The 17,953-nt window shown below is 42.7% G+C and overlaps 1 protein-coding gene across 2 annotated transcripts in view; it reads right to left on the bottom strand.

Moving 5' to 3' along the window:
- shroom4 (shroom family member 4) overlaps positions 1-17,953 on the bottom strand; it is a 61,072-nt gene that overhangs the window by 19,464 nt on the left and 23,655 nt on the right. Inside the window, exon 1 of one of the 2 annotated variants that reach the window (XM_061031678.1) lies at positions 2,467-2,925. The exons of the other annotated variant lie outside the window; for it this stretch is intronic. The gene's annotated coding sequence lies outside the window, so the exon portion shown is untranslated. Of the gene's footprint in view, positions 1-2,466; positions 2,926-17,953 lie in introns of those variants that run through there. 2 annotated transcript variants of the gene reach the window in all.

Here is a 17,953-nt window from a genome sequence, read left to right on the forward strand (position 1 = left end):
TCTGTATGTGAGTGTGCAGGAGTATGTGTGGGAACTATCCAAACTCGACCAGACAAAATACCATTATTGAAACCTACCACAAACATTAGCAGACCCCCCCTCTCTCACCACCGCCTCCCCTTTTCTCAGAGTTTAGCTCTGAGAGATTGATGACTGTGAAAATCAAAATAAATGTTCTGACGCCAAAGTTAAACATGGACTGAAGTATGATAAAGACAAAAAAAAAAATCTAAGAACGATGACAAATGTACAGTTCTGCAATGTAAGAATGCGATAAGGAAAGCTGGAACAGCAGATTTTTTTTTAGCCATGCAGGGGAGAAGAGGAAAGTCCTTTCAGACAAAATAAGCAAACTGTGTTTGGCCAAAGTTTCTCGTACTTCATGAACCCGTCCAATTTGAGTATTTACAGTGGAAGCAGAAGAGCTACATCTCCATCACTGGAGGACAGTAACTTACTGAGGGGAGACAAAGTAGGAAGCTGTTGCTATGGTATGTACATAAAGCTCTATTTAGTTCTGTCACTGCCAATAATTGGGTATTATTGTAATATTGGTAGAATTTGGGATGTTCAACTCAAAAGTGGGAAGAATTTGGTGTGAAAGTCAGATGTTTGGGAAAATTAAAAAGAAGAGTCCTTAACCACAGGTTCTTTGGGAGAACCTGATATGGTCTCAAATGCACAAATATAATCATGGCAACCTTTCCATTCATTTGTGCAGTTTAGACGGTGTGTACAAGTTTGCTTGCCATTTTTGGTAATACAAAAAAGATATTACCAAATATTGTGTGTCTCTTGGGCTTCTTTTGTTGTTGCTGTGGTATTGAAACGGGTACTTATATTCATCGACATCTGATCGAGGTTTAGCGTTCTGGTATTGTTGCAAACTTAATAGAAAATACAGTTGTGTTTTTATTATGGTGTGAAAATAGCCAGATTCTGAACAGTTTAGTCCTCGTATTAATCTTTGTTGTGACTAAGCCCATCAAAGGAAAATAATGAAAAAAGCCAGAAGTCCAAAGAGGGTCAAACATGACAGTCGAACGGCTAGTGGCCATCCAAAACCCCAAATATTAACATATTTAAAAGTAATAAGTAAATAAGCAAGATAGGATGTATTTGATTTAAGAGTTACACACATAAAATCATCATATGAAAAGATGTGATTTGATTGGTTGTTTTAGTAATGTGATGGTCTAACACATCCAGAGTGTGTCGTCTGGTTTTGGGGGATCAGCTGCTCATCATCAAAGTTAACTAAGAAGACACAGAGGGAGTGGAGTAAAGAGGTTTGGACGAACATCCATCCAGAAAAGGATTCTGCTCTATTTGGTTGATCTTGCAAAAAATCTGAAAATGTGCCGGCCCGTGCATCTCTTCAAAGTGACAAGACTCCCAAAGCTTTTGTCAGGGATGCATTGAGGTTTTTGGGATCAACTGGAGGCAGCTACAAGGCTACATAAAGTCTGAAGGTTGGTCTTTTACAGGACACAGGAAACAAACCAAAGTACTGGCTTTTACTGTTTGTTTGAGGTTGTATCTACCAAGGCTGCTAAAGGCTGATAACGACTTCATCTGAAGAATTCCCCTCCTTTCCTGATTCTGACACGGTAACCCAGTTGGCTCTGTCTGGAACAACACGCAAACTGGAATCACATGAATCAAGCTTTTTGAGGAATTTGATGGCATTCAGAGGAAACGGTATTGCTGTCCCAGATGTGGAAACTGAGATAATGAGCAAACTGAGGTAACCATAATCAACCTTGAAATCCAATCAGGTTTTGACGGACACGGCAAGTTTCTATTTTTAAATCTATTCTCAGGGGTTGATATTGAAAAATGAATAAGTAATGGAGAGAAGAGAACAGAAATGTAAGAAACAAACAAGAAGAAGAAGAAGAAGAAGAGCTGTTGACTCTGGACAGCTGTCAATGGCGGAGGAACGATGAATACTCTCTGAAAGAGGCTCTCTGAAAGGACCGGCTGGAATGTCCCACTTCATGGTCAGAAACTGCAACAGCTGACTGATACCGCAAAGGTCAGCGCGCATAATCGGACTCGCACACAATGTCTCAATACAGTGCAGAGCGAACGCCAGACGAACAGATTTAGACTTTAAAACACAGATTAGGACAGAACTCTTCTGATTTCATGACACTGGCAGACAAGGAAAGGACTCGGGGGGGGGGAAAGGACTGAGAGATTCTCTTTAAAGATGAAAAGACTGGAAACAAGTGTGAAAAATGTATCACGGGCTCAACAACCCCTCCCATGGGAAGATGAAAGCATGGCTACTGTTGACTTACCAAGGCTGAAAACATCAGGGTTTTTTTACCAAATCAGTGCGAAAGTTCACCGAGGTGAATCGTCAAAAATCTCAAAGGGAAGATAAGAGGAACTAGTGATCCTACAGAAGTCTGGAACCTCAGTAGAAATAACACAAGACGATAAGAGATTCAAACCTACCGGACTCCGCGGACATCAGCTGTCAAACTGATCCCAGTACAAGTCCGAGCATCCTGGAATTCCTGGAGTCCAAGTTCAATTGCACTCTTGTGCGAAAACGCTCTTGTGGACCTTTTTTCCCCGGAGATTATCACTGAAACTCGTCACGGCTCTTCTCTTTCACACTCAAGCCGGTTGAGGTTCTAGAGAAGAACCGGGTTTCTCAGAACTTCTGAGACTTGGTAGAAAGTGTCCCAAGAGCTGATGTCCATCTGACGAGAAGCTGGCTAGGATCTGACCAACCGACGGTCCTCACATCCCCTCTCCCTCCTTTTCCCTCTCTTCCTCCTCCCTCGCTCCTCTCGCTGGAAGACAAAACATGGCTATTTCTCCCTCCTGCACTCTCTGCACTTTTCTCTCTCTCTTTCTCTCTCTCTCTTCCCATCTAATTCTCGCTCGCCCCCTCCCAGGCAGGATGTGTGAGTCAGTGGGAGAGGAAGTATTGTGGGGAGCAGATAAAGTGGTGGACGACTGCTAAAATAATACCCAGAGTTTCACAGTGTTATTGTTCGACAGGAGGAGGAGGAGGAGGAGGAGGGGGGGGGGGGGGTGCAGAGGTACTTCCTCCTTGTGTGTGTGTGTGTGTGTGTGTGTGTGTGTGTGTGTGTGTGTGTGTTTAGCGTTCATGTGTGTGTTTGCAGAGCATGAAAATGAGATCCAAAGAGCAAAGAAAGCAGACTGAGGCTGTTGGACAGACAAGGGGGCTTTTTTTTTTTTTTTAACTTTTGGCAGACAGACGAGGAAAACAAAATGTGGTGAAAGACGGGGAATGTAAGAGATGATGGGAGGTCCGCGGGAGAATCGGGAGTCGGAGGAACAATTACGGACAAAAACAATGAGGGGAGGTGACGGTTCAACAGCGGGGACGCGATAAACACCTGACGTTTATCACCTTCCTTATCGCCGAGATTGATAGCATGCATGTCCAATAATGAGAGACCCCGTTCTCTTGTTTTTCATGCAGTTCAACTTTGTTCTGTGTTAAACTGTCACTCTCAAAAGGATTGCAGAACTCGCCCCGCGCCCTTCTTGCTCAAGGACACATCGGACTTGTAGCTGCAGGAGCTGGGGGATCGAACCCTCGACCCCTCCGACTCTACCAACTGATCCCCTGTGCTAAATGTTGCCATGACGACAGACATAAGCCAACATTCCGCTGCTAACCGTCATCGATAATAAGAGATCATTAAGCCCCTCTCTGTGGTTTACTGGAAGGGGCCAGGTGGCCTCGTCTGAGGTATGCTAACGGCGGCGATAACGACTGATAACGCCGAACACAAAAGGAGTGAAAACTTCCGAGGCAGGTGGTCAAACAGGGAAACTCGGCGTGAGTTTACATTTAAAGCCGACTTTTAATTTGTGTGGTTTGTTATTATCTTGTAGTCTTGAACTTCATGCAAAACTTCCAAGTCCACAAGTCTAATTTTAAAAAACTACAATGGTAACTATGGCAACGTGAAAACAGCTCAACAGCTGATTAAGCTTCAGACGTTTTAGCAAACAATCTCAATCTTTTCACACTTCTTTGTTGAACCTGAACGGTAAATCTACAATCGGTCAGCTTCAGTTTTATTGTATGACCAAGTCGAGGATGTAACGTCTGGTAAAATCTAATTTTCCTTCCAGACTACGACCTCTACAGATGATGTCGCCTGGTGTCCGTGTCAGCGTTCCTGCTTCATTTCGATATCAGACTTGAACCTCTCAGGACAAACATCCATCCAAGAGGTGCGAGCGTCCGACATGAACCGTGTTAAAGTTTAACCGAGCGCCGAGCAGCGGACACTTTAATAACACGAGGCCCCCTCAGCGGGCTTCAAAGGAAATCCTGGAGACTTGCATCTCCTGCAGACACCCCCGTGTGTGGATGTGAATGTGAGTTATATTCGTGCATGTGAGCAGATTCCGCACATTCCCTGTCTTCCCCCCCTTCAAAGGGTGAGGGGGTTAACTGTGTCAGAGAGACCTAAACAACCCTCACCCTCCTCCCCCTCCACTCTGCGCCTTTGTCTTCGCCTGCAATCAGGAGCTATTTGTTTGCTTTATGGGCCCGGGAGTGTGTGTGTGTGTGTGTGTGTGTGTGTGTGTGTGTCCAACGCAATCAGACCTCTGTTGTTTGTCGGTCCTTATCGGCCTTCATTAGGGATCTCAGAAGGACACACATGCTTTTATAGACATGCACTTACTGCTCAGACGTACACATATGTACATGTCTCTCTCACTCACACACACACATTCACACACACACACACACACACACACTTTTAAATACCAGGTGATCAGTACAGTGAGACAGGACTCATACCAGAGGTCGGTGGCAGGAAGGGTGAAGCCCGCTTTAGCATCTGCAGCACAATGCGCTGTTTGTTACTGCTTGATCCCGTACATCGTGTGTGTGTGTGTGTGTGTGTGTGTGTGTGTGTTTACGTGGTTAATCAGCACTGCCATTTACTTCAACCAACTGTCTAGGGGACTTTAAGAAGGTTGTTAAAAAATGTTTCCAGAAACTTAAATGTGAATTTAACGCTGCTCCATCAAACATGTCTTCACATGTATCGTGTTTCTAAACGATGTAGAAAAGTTAAAATGTGCTCCTCCTCTCTGCTGACTGCTGCTGGAGGCAGAAACACAACATTAGGATTACTCACTCCTGGGGAGACTTGAGAAGTTTATATGAACGGGTCCTAAATGTTTAATTTAATGCACTTAAGGCCCGGAGTTGAAAATGTTGAAGCATTAAGAAGCAGCTGAATCAAGAGCCCGACATTCAATTCATAAAGATGAACCAGGAAAGTTGATAGAAAATTGAACGGAGTAGGGCGGGCTGCACAATTAATCAGAATCTGATCCTTACCGCAATATTGCAAGATTAAATGACATGTTTTCATCACTGGTAAGCCTGGTGTGCAGCTCAGATGTTTATCAAAGTCAAAGTGCTGAAAGGAGTTGAAGAGAAGTGAAAGTGTTTCAAGAAGTAAAAGGTGAGGGGCGCAGGAAGGCTAACAGTTAGTCTCATGTGTGAAGGCTATAGCTGGTCTGATAAAGGTTTTTTTTTTCAATGTCTCAGGACTCTTCAGCTTTGGTGTTCATGCTTTTTGACCAGTCGTTTGCTAAGTGTGTTTTCCTCCCTCCTGTCTCTCTTCTTGTGCCCTCATTGGTTTAGATAAAAAAAAAAGCCAATCTTACGGGAATATATTAAATAACTTCAGTCATAGCCGTGTAAATATTAACCTTTTCTTATTGCGTTTATTGTTGATATTTGATGTTGTACCTGTACATAAGAGAGCACAGTTCACCGAAGTTAAATTCCTGGTGTGTGTGTGTAAACATACCTGGCCAATAAATCTGATTCTGATTCTTCACATAGAAGCTTTGCTAAAAATTAAAAATGCTAAAACGGGCAGAAAAAGGCGTCAGAAAGAGGCGACAAGGAAAAAAACGCAACAAAAACTAAAGAATAGTACTGCATGCTCATCGTCAACATGCTCATGATGTTATTTTCACGAGGGGAAATGACAGAGACACCAGAGAGAAAAAGCTCATCAACTCATGTAACTGTACCATGTGAGGCGCCTGTTAAATATTTGATTATATTTATTATATTTATTGCTTCTGCTCTGACAATCCGTCCTCCTGTTGGAACGATCGTCACATGTTCAGAGATTCAATGGATTTGGTTTCTTTCCCATCATAAAGACGTCTCGTTAAAAGTCCTGACTGAATGAAAACTTTATTAAACGCTTCGTGACAAGCAGAACTCTTACACAACATTCATATGACTTTTTGTTTTTCCATTTTAATTCCTCCTAATTTCTTCCCTTCTGTTTGCTTCTCCACGCTCTTTTGGTTTCCTCTTTTTCAATCGACATTTTACATTTGAATGTTCACTATTTAAGGATCAAATATGGAGGAATATAATGAGCCTAAAAGGTAAAAACACCACCTGAAACTTTCCTGTAACATGAATCAATAAGTGAAGTCAACCTGCTCCTTATTGGCTCTTATGTGACGGGAAATGTTTTTTTTTTTGTTTTTTTTTTGTTTTTTAAATCTGACAGCAGAAAGAAATCAATGAAATATATTAAATGACATGGTCGCAAATTTGGAACCCAAACGGAGGCAGATGAAATTTGCTGTAATCCCATTAGTGTTTCAAAACTGTAATTAAATGTTGACGTAATATACTCCCTGGCTGGAGAACACCGTGTTCAGTCTGTGAGTCTGCAGAGAGACTTTATAACATGTTATAAATCATCTGTGCAGCTGTTGTTCCTCCTGTCTGACAGTTTATTCAGTTAAAGGCAGGTTGATATGGAGCAGAAATCATTTCTCGATTTTGTTTTAGATGAACTGCGATACAGAAAATATTTCTCGATTTTGTTTTCTGTAAAGAGATGAGAAAAACAAAGTCAGAGTGATCCCCGACTAGTTCATTGGTCTTAAAGGTCACATGTTTTAAACCAGTTTAAATCAGTCTCAGAGCTCCTCAAAACATGTCTGTCTCTTCATCTGACAGCTACGCCCCGGCAGCGTTCACAGGCGGTAAATATGAAATTATGGAAATATTAAATCTTCTTCCTGGAGGTGTGTTTTTCCTTTTTGAGGTCATATCGAGGCATCACTGTTCATTTCAACCAGTTTCACAAATATATCAAAACTACTCAGAGGAGCTTTAAGTTATATTTAAAGTCAAAACACTGAAAGTTTACAGACACATTTTATCCGTTTCTTTACTTGTTTTGTTTTTTATCAGAGCAAAGTGAAAGAGTTTGAATTTATTCTGACAATAAAACAACATTTGGGTCTCTAGTAAGACTAAAATAAAAAGTTTAATAACTTTAAAAAAGGTTGTATTTCATGTCTTTAATTGCACATCTCTCTCAGAGCCTTCAGGATGTTTTTGGATTATTTTTTGTTCTTTTTTTCATTAAAATGGGAACAAACTGATTAAAAAGCACTTAAGTACCAACATGGAGCGGGCGAGCGAGGTCACAGAGTTTACGGGGTTCTCTCTCTCTCTCTCTCTCTCTCTGGACGTTATGTTTCAGTGTGATGATACTTTATGTCCTGGTTCTTCTTCTTTAACACATCTTTTCAACATGTGTGTGTGTGTCCAAGTTGGCCTCAAGGAATTTGTGTCCACCAGAGACAACCACTCTATGTGTGTGTGTGTGTGTGTGTGTGTGTGTGTGTGTGTGTGTGTGTGTGTGTGTGTGTGTGTGTGTATATGTATGTGGGAAGAGAGAGGCCAGTGTCATGTATCATGGAGTTGCGGTTTAATGGGCCGGTTAATAAAAACCAGGCCAGAGGAGACAGATAAACTGTAGAGGACCACACGCGTGGAGGACAGAGTCACCCACAGAGAAACTCTCACACATACACACATGCTCGCTCACACACACACACACACACACACACACACACACACACACACACACACACACACACAAGCTGCAACTTTTTTTTGACACCCTATGGGATTATCACTTTGCTGATTATCGATTGATTGATTCAGTAGTTAATCTTTGGTCTGTATATAAATCAGAAAATGATGATGACGAATTCCCACTTAAGAAAAAAGAAAAGATGGACATTTTTCAGAGTTTCTCACTCAAAAAAAGTGTTTTCCCAACAGAATTGTTGCAGGTTAATTTTCTAATCAGGTGATCAGGTGTATGTCATTTGAAGAATTTAAAGGTGAGATAAAAGGGGGATTAGGTAGAGTTTGAATTTTGGGTTTATGATCGACATTTTGTTTCATTTTATCCAGTGATGACTTGACTCTAAATTAATTCTCAATTTGAGTTTAGATGTGTAGGGAACGATGTTACTTATGTGAACACAGATCGGGTGGGGGAGAAAGGAGGGGGGAGGGGGGGGAGGAATCATGCTCGGGCACTGTATGAAACAATCGTGCCTTATGTGAAAACGCCCTGAGTTCATGGCCACATCTAGTTTTTCAGCAACTCTGCACTCTCCCCTGGATTGTGAGAGTCAACGATGCAAAGCAAGCCTGTGATTGGCCCTCACCGTCCACCATCGGCTCGGTCCCGCCTCCTTTTATTGAGCAAGCCCAGATCGGCAAAGAACTGGGGAAAGAACGTTATGCCAGTTTGGCTAATGGAAGAATACAGGTGACTCAACTCGTCGTCTGGGGAAATTAAGAGCCTCAGTTCTTATGTGAACGAGCGTTTTATCACCGCGATGAACTGCCAACCTCATAAACTCACTTCTTTAGACCTCAGGCGACCCCCCCCCCATCTGTTCATCCTGTTGATTTAAAATGTTCCAGCAGGCGAGTTACCCAACGACTTAACACAAAAACACACATAGCTTCATACTTTTCTGTCCACAATGTGCATAATTCATCCATCACAGCATCACTACTTAAGTCATTTACAGTCAGGACCCTAATCAGACCCAGGATGGTGTGTGTGTGTGTGTGTGTGTGTGTGCATGTGTGTGTGTGTGTGTGTGTGTGAGGAAGAGGTCTTGAGGTATTTGAGGAATGTCCATTGTTCACTTTGGGAAGGAGTGATGGGGGGCAGACTATTGTGTTTCATGCTTCTTGACACCGCAGACCTCAGTCCTGCCCCGGTCTCCTGAGACCCTGTGGTACAAAAAGTCTAAACAACGGGGATGTGTGTTTGTGTGTGTGAGCGTGTGTGTGTGAGCCCATCAATCTGTCTGCTGCGGTCAAATTCCAAACAAACACATGACTGTTTTTCATGTATGTGTGTGTGTGCACGCAGCGGTATAAAACAAGCTTCTACTGACATAAAAACCAAAAGAAAAACTGAAAGAGCGAGTCGGCGTGTACACAGAGACGACGTGGAGCGTCTTCCAGGAAAACGATGAAAACAACCGTTTCAAGTGGACGAGAACAAACACACTGTGAAATTGAGCAGCGCTGCCGAAGAAGCTCAGAAGGTCCAAACTGAGGACGAAAACAGAGACGGAAAAAAAAAGAGACACAGATATTTTAACGATCTGGCTTTTTGTTCCGACCTTGATCCAAAAAACATCAAGACATGGGTGAAAAGTTCTGACACTATAGGACCAAAAATCTCTATTACCTCATTATGCATAAGATAGGATAGATCCTGGCCTCAGATACTCTCATCTATGTTCACTAGAAGCCCCGATAAATTTGTTCTCAGAGGTTTTATCGTTGGGACGTCGTCAGCTAAAGCCAGGTTTGTCTAGAGTTTGCGTCCATTAAGTAAAAAAAAGAAAAGAAAAAGGCTGAGTTCAGGCACCGATGTTTGATGAAAACGACTGGTTCACAATCTGTGTTCTAATCCCTCTAAAAGGGGTTCATCTGGGTTAAAGTGAGCGCTCTGTGTGGTCCAATCGTGCTCCTCCAAACTATTGTTGTCAGTGTTTTAAAAACAAAAAATGTGATATGTATGTAACATTCGAACGCATTCATAGTGTATCCAGTTGTGATGGTTTCGTATCCCATGGCAACGCAGCACAAAGTATATCATATCGCAGTGGATCGGTCGTATCATTTCATATTGCATTGTATCCCAATGTGTCTTTTTGTATCTTAACATATCCCTTAACGTATCACATTATGTGCATGGGGGGGGGGAGAGACTCAGCCATGGGGGGAACAACAAGGACCTTCCCCAATCTGTTGGCACCAAATTGAAAAATTTGCTAAAATGTCTTCAGATTCTGCATCGTTAGGAAACACTGAAATAAATGCCAAATGTCTGATTCTGATTCTGAAATGTAGAGTAGAGCAAAGGATCACCCCCCCTCTCAACACTTAAACGTTTTAGTCACAGCCCTTTTTACTTCAAATTTTGTTGTTAAATGTTTCCCTAGCACATCAAAGTGTAAAAAACGTACTCGGATTCTTCTCTTAAGTCAGAACAAAACTATTGAAGTGAGTGTCTGAATCTGAGGAGTGGTCCATGTTGAAGTCTGACTCATGTGTCCAACATGTCAAAACTGTCAAAACTTTTCATCTCTTTTGTCTTTCACCTACTTTCCCCTCTTCCATTCTTTCATCTCGTCTTCCTCCTCCTCCTCCTCCTCCTCCTCCTCCTCCTCATGCGAGCGCTTACCGAACGTGTAACAGATCAAAGCGTGCGCTCGGATGAAAGAGCTTTGTCATGAACTTCTGTTTATCCTGTCAAAGACATCAAACATGGTATCGGCCTCGCTTGTAATTATCGTTTTTTAATTTCCTTTTGTTTGCTCCTCCTGCTGCTGTAAACGTTTTTTTTCATGCCGCCGCGTCACTCCGGCCTCCGTCTGTTTGAAACGTTTTCTGCTTTGATGCCCTTTAATCTGACAGCTCGTCTTCTCTAAATGTTTGTTTTTGATTTTGCTACCGAAGAGAATCACGTCTGTTTATTTTACTTCTGTGAAATCAATCTTTTCATGTCACTTTTCTTCAAAGAGCGGCAACGTTTTAATGGGTAGCAGGTGGTTCTGGTTGCCTTGGCAACAACATTTAATAGAATAAAACTCCATTTGTTTGAGTTAGAAATCAATTTAAATTGGATTACATTGTTTTTTTAGTAGAAAATACGAGGTGCCAAGTGGATCAAAAATGGAGAATCCAACAAAACTCCCTGGATTAAAATGACAAGCTTTGCTGAATTTGAGACCTTAACCAAAGCGAAGAGTTTGTTCTCTTCCCACTGGGCTCTACGTGTTTACTCGGATCGTTTGACGCCTCAGTGACGCACAAAGACTGGCACAACCGCAAAGAGAAAGTTAACAAACCCAAACCCAAAGTTTAGGCGATAAAAAAAAGACTTGAACTCTTGAAGTCTCTGCCTGTTTTTTGTTTCCAAATCCATCCTCGTGCCAGTGACATCACCGTCCATTGTTGGTGGCCACAGCCTGAAAATGGTCTTCTCGTATCATACTAAAGAACTACCGCCGCATGGAGAGTCATTTCCTCTCACGCATGCGCAGAATGTGCCTAGTGGTTGGTTGGCCGTCGGCTGTAGTCTTTGCGGTGTGTTCTAGTGCAACTTTTTGGCCAAGGCAAAAGGCAACACCAAAGTTGGTATCGTTTTGCAACTAGTTCTTTGCCGTTGCCTCAACAACCCCACAGACGCCGATTCAAAAAGTTGAGTCAGCTGAAAAAGGCAGACGGGGGCCGAGCTGGACACATCGCAAAAACTAGGGCAAAGATCGCTCACTGTTGGTCCAGCTAGGACCGACCAGCGAAGATATCCTCGGTGTGTCACGGCCTTAAGTGGGGATTGTGTGGGCGCATTTCCTGGAGTCTCCAGTTGTTACCTGTAGCTGATCCGTTGCTACAAACCCGACCCCATTGTCAGGTCTGACAGAATACAAGTCATGCTCATTTTCAACTCAAGAGAGCATGTGCGATATCAGGAAAAATCTTTAAGTCTAAACGTCTTCTATTTCCTTGTCCGCTTGGCTTCCTTCAATAGAGTATCAGCAGCTTGCACATCCCACCTTTACAATGCCAAACTCTAGAAATGGACACTCCATATATGCATCTACACCTGCATCTAGAGAGTCATTTCCAGCTCCATCATTAGCGGTGAATAAATAGTTTGGTGTCGGTCCAGTTCCCATTAAAGCGTCTTCTTTCCCCCACAAACATAAACACAAAGTTTCACCGACACATTAAGTCCAAGGTGGACCGGAAACTTTGGAAAGACCGGGAAGTGATGCCGAGGTTGAAGAATGTCCTCCTGCTAGAAACTAACACACACACTAAAACACACACACAGGGTACAGTCGGATCTAACAAAGGGGTCGGTGAAAACAGGAAGTACTATAAGAGGGAACATTTCCAGGTCAGGTCAACAAAACATCCCTGACATTCCTTCCTGTCCAGAAATATATCACAAAAATCACACGTTGCTGTTTTTTTTAACGGGTTGTTGGCAAAGTTTTAAAAAGGTCATTGAGGGAACGGCAAAATTAATGTTTTCTCTCCAGTATCTTAAAGCCAGTACACATGAAGATCCGTCAAGGCAAAACTGTTATCTATGTTTTCTGCTGCAGCGTTGTTAAACTGTACAATACTTTGAATCTGTCACATAGATTAGAAACATTTTATTAATGTTTGCATTTGACATGATACATGACGTATAAAGTGCATCTATTGTTTTATCTTCAGACCATATTTACTTTTCCTTCTTTAAAGTGGAAACAGTCTCACTGACACATCCTCCAAGTGAAGATTAATTATGGACATTTAGATTTTATCGAGTTATTTTTCCTCAAAGGATGGCAGAGGAGGAAACCCCCAGAGAAGTTATTTAGTGGAGTTTTTGATAAGAACTTTTAGACAGCATGCAGAGATAGAAAAGCTGTCACTTAAACCCCAGGTTGCTCCCACTGCTTCGGCGGCGGGGTGTGAATGTGTATGAGTGGGATTAGTTACATCTGATGGACTCTTTACTCAGCAGCCTCTACCATCAGTGTGTGAATGTGTAGGTGTGACCTGCGGTGTAAAAGAGTCAGAAGACGAGAAAAGAAATAAAACAAGCTCAAGTCCATTTCATCAAAATGAATTAAAATGGGAAAACATGTTTTCAGGTTTTCACGTAATCAGTGTTTCCGCTTGGCGACCTTATCAATTATCTTCTGTTTGTGTTTTTGCCTTGGCTTTTTTGTGAGAGCACACGTTGTTCTTAAAGACAGTGGATGTCTTAATTACGAGGAAAATAAAACACAAGTTAACAGCAGTGTGGTTTCTTTTTCACCCGCAGTTTGCTTGTTAAAAATGTCCATAAAGCATCCCTCCTGAATTTAAACTCAAACACACACTGCCGTCTTATTCTCTCACTGAGCCGCTGGGCAGCCCAGTAAATTCCTGTGGTGTGCCAAATTTAGCCTGCAGGCCCGCTCGTCTTTGAGCAGCACCGGACAAAACAGAGAGTCAGTGAATAAAAGCCGAAATTAATGCAAAACGTTTGGAGAAGAATCGAAGAGTTAAATTACACTGAAGGGGTTTTAAACATCCTTCGAGGAGTCTGAAAACACAAGAATCAAATGTTTTTCATTTCCTGTCTCACACAACTTCTTCTCACTGTAATGGAAACCTGTCAGATACAATGTGGCCATTTTTAAAACCCATACATGCGTCCATTTCAAAGCCAACCTGTGGTACAAAAGCTCCATTTTCCAACCTGAACAAATCACCGCCTCCGCTCGCCAGCTCCTCATTTCCCTTCCTCTGCGTTTACATCATATCATTAAATCCAATATTAACATTTTCCCCGCTTGTAGAGAAAGCCCTTTTTATTCACACATTCATCCCGCTGAAAAGTGAAGTACTGTACGGGGGGGGAGGGGGGGGACCCCTGGTGTGTCATTTCCTGATGTTTCCAAAAGACGGCCATGTCGCTGCTCGGCCTCCCAGGTTAGATTGAGTGACTTTTAATTGAGCTTAGAATAACACAAAAGGCACAAAAACCCAAAAGAGTAACACTTACTAAAAGGCTCATACACAAATGAAAACACACATTTGAAAACTTTCCAAACAGGTTGGCAGAAATCTGTTTGGCCGGCGGCCATCTTGGACGTCGACGTAGTTCCCAGAATAAAGGTCCTAGCGAATGTAGAGACACACAACCATTTAATTCATATCTTAGATTCTAAAGACGGAGACAAGGAACTGGTAAAAATGAAGCCCATCAGAAAAAGACTAAAGACCATTTTTCGACGACTGGTTCAGCAGAACTTTGAGTTCCAGGTAGTGTTGAAGTCAAGACCACACTAACCGAGACCAAGACATCCAGAGACCAGAGCGCTCCAAGACCGAGTCAAGACCAATACCAGGGGTGGGCAACTGGCATCAACCCTCAACGTGGCCCTCAGGTAAATTTGATATCAATTAATTGGAAATATGAAGAAAACAAAATCAAAGCCATCTGCCATGAAATCATGAAAACCAAAAACATACTAATAATATTTGATCACTGGTATATGTTGAGTTAAATTTGAGACATAATTGATTTTAATCGTTTTTGTATCCTACAATTTGGCCCTCTGGCAGTGAGAATTAAATGAATGTGGCCCTTGCTGTGACCAAAGTTGCCCATCCCTGACCAAGACCAAGACAGGACAAGACCAAGACAGGACAAGACCAAGACAGGATGTTATGATAATGTTTTAGGAGGATTCACTTCAGGGTCTTTAGCGGTAGGCGTGGTTGGTAGGAGGAGAAGCAGGGTCAGTACTGATGACACCCCTGAGGGGGGGGGGGGGGGGGGGGGGGGGGTGGCTCTGTCTCTGTAACCTTCATTAGCAGCACCTGTGGAGGAGCCGGCGGAAATTGGTTTTGAGTCGAAGAGACGCCACGAGGAAGACGCGAGGACGCAAGACACCTGAGAGACTGAATCTGAAGTAACGTTTGTTTTTGTTTCAACACTTCACGGGTTCTTTTTTTACACATGAACTAAACTGACATGAAAGAGAGGGCAGGCGGAGGAGGAGGAGATCGTTTAGCTGTGGGGTTGTGTGGCGGCGTAACACAGGACAAGACCATAACCAGATTTCTGATGATCTCGTCAACCCGTCGACTCTTCTGTTGTTTTCAGAAATGAACGACTTTGTGCTGCTTCTTTGCTCTTTCTCCGACATGCTCTTACTCCAGTAAGTCAACGTCTGCCTCCAAACTTGTTTTTCTTCCGCTGAAACAACATCGTCAGGTTTTATATTCCTAATAACGCGTCGCTAAAAAGGTGGTAACGACTTCTGGCTTTTGACTAACAGCCTTTTCCACTGTTAGAAACCGTACAACCAGAGCCAAGTGAACAAATGTGAGCGAGCTGTGTGTGTGTGTGTGTGTGTGTGTGTGTGTATGTGTGTGTGTGTAAGTGTGATGTCTGGCGTCTGCAGAACCTTCCAGAGGGTTCCTTGTTCCTACGGGTAATGAGGGAAAACCCGGCTGGCACCGAGACGAGGTCAAAGTGCAAACGGGGGGTTGCCGCCCCAAATACTGACGCTGAGGTCGGCCCATTAGTGTCAGAGACCTGTCAATCAAAGTCAGGTTAATTCATGTGGTTAAAGAGCGCCGCTCAAAAATACAAGCAACGTCTTTACGATGGCGTTAAGAGAGAATGAAAGACACAAAGTTAACCGCAGATTTAAGGTCGTTTTTAATATTAGATGACGTCTTTATGAGGACGGATTCTAACAGGCGTTTAATATTAGAGCTGTCGGCTTTAACGTGTTAACGGCGATGCAGCTAACGTCGAAATGAATGCATTCGTTATTTTTAATTCGCATTACTTGTTTTCAGCGCTTTTGGTGCAGCGTAGTTAATCACATCAAAGGCGTTTTATTCTCTGCTGCTCTTTAATTTTCTACATTAATGGACGGAGAAAAATGTTTTTGGTGCAGCTGAAAATGCTGACTGAACACATACACATCATTCCCACACACACACACACACACACACACACACACACACACACACACACACACACACACACACACACACACACACACACACACACACACACACACACACACACACACACACACACACACACACACACACACACACACACACACACACACACACACACACACACACACAGTGTTGGGAAAGCCCCTCAGAGTCAGACATGCAGCACATACCAGACACACATACACACACACACACAGTGGACTTGACTGGGTGGCATGCTCTTAACTAACAGCATTCCTGAACACAAACATGTCCATCTGTCTGTATGTGTGTGTGTAGTTGTACTGTACATTTTAGTGTGTGTGTGTGTGTGTGTGTGTGTGTGTGGGGGGGGGGGGGGGTTGTGTGTGTGTGTCTAACAGCATTGGACAGGCGTTCAGTCTGCTGCAGAAACAGGAGCAGGAACACTGGACAACTTTCTGACTGCTGCAGCGGCTGATCTGGTTTCAAAGCCAGAACGGGAGAGCGAGACGTTCTGCTGCCAAACAGCTGCCTGAAACTGTCCGAGGAGAGACAGCCCTGAAACCAGAACAAGCTTTCACACTGGTGTTTAGTCTGAGTCCAGGTACGAGCTCAAGAAGATATATCCACATCAAGGTGGAAGAAAACGTTTTAAAAAATAAGTAACAAACATGTGCTGCACTTCCATCTGTGTCCACTAGGTGGCAACCATCACCCTGCGTGCTGCAGTCTGGAATTTACTGATTCAAAACTTAATTAAAGTCTTTGAAATAAACTTAATTTATAATAACATTTATTTAAAAAAACAGAATTTTGTTTTGTATAAAATATATAAAGCCCGAGATTTCAGAAGCTCATCTAACAAAGTTTAATGGGTTGTTTGTTTGTTATTTTTGTGCTTTTTATGCCTTTATTGTAGAGACAGGAAGTGGATAGAGAGAGAGAGGGGAATGACATGCAGGAAAGAAGCCACAGGTCGGATTCGAACCCGGGTTGCTTGGAGTACTATAGCCTCCGCACACTTACCACTAGACAAAGAAATTAACATCTGCGATCTTTTTGGAACGTATGGTATAAAAAATTTTAAAAACATAGTACCTTGGTTCATTGTCATTTGATTCTGATAAATATATTTTAAAGGTGATCGATAAAAAGAGGAACTGAGAAAGTTTGATAATGAGATGAAGGTAAAGAATAAAAAGCTACATTAATAAAAGTTTCCTGTAAATCAGCGTTTGGTTGAAATGTGGACTCAGATCATGTTCATCTGATCTGCAGCAGCTTCTCTCTTTAAGGTTTCTGTGCGATGCCAACTTGACTTTAGTTCATGCAGTGGAAATATTTCTGACATTAGTTCTGCTTCCTGAGCCAAAATACCAGCGTCAGGCTGAGAGGAGGGGGGGGGGGGGGGAGCAGGAGCACCAATGGGTGTTGCACAGACACTTTAAAGATTCTGATACCAATGTTTATTTTTTATCTTTTGGACTGATCCTACGTCTGAGTCTGCGAGCTCTGAAGCATCTTTATTAAATCTTCACATGCTGCCGGTCTGCTGACGACATACAGAGCACTAAACTAAAGGATAGTGAAAAGTTAGCAGTTAGCTTGAGAATGAGAGAGAGAGAGAGGTTTCCTTCAGCTGTTGGAGAGAGAGATTATATCACACTACGGCCCCGTGTCCACCTGCCGTTTTTTTCTTCTTCCGGGCAGTAAAGCGCTGGCTGTGCGCTCGGGAATGTTTGCATGAAACATTTGTGCGATGAGAAAAAGAATCGCTACACGTCCGTCCTATTTTTTTTAAATTTTAGATCGTGTTTTTTTTTACCCGGTCAGACACGGAGCGAGGAGGATGTCAAAACTACAGGGAATGTTATACATTTGGAAAAGAGTGGCGGTGACATCAACAGCGCCTTTCTGACCGGTTGAAGAAAGACGATGGCACTCAGAAAAAAACCCTCGGGGGGACACGGGGTCATATGGATTAATTCAGGATTGCTAATCTGTATATTTATCACTTCTTTGTTCTCGCTGAAGCTCCTCCCTCTCTTCATTCCTAAG

Source organism: Labrus mixtus, chromosome 23 (assembly GCF_963584025.1).
Source record: "Labrus mixtus chromosome 23, fLabMix1.1, whole genome shotgun sequence".
Classification (NCBI taxonomy): domain Eukaryota; kingdom Metazoa; phylum Chordata; class Actinopteri; order Labriformes; family Labridae; genus Labrus; species Labrus mixtus.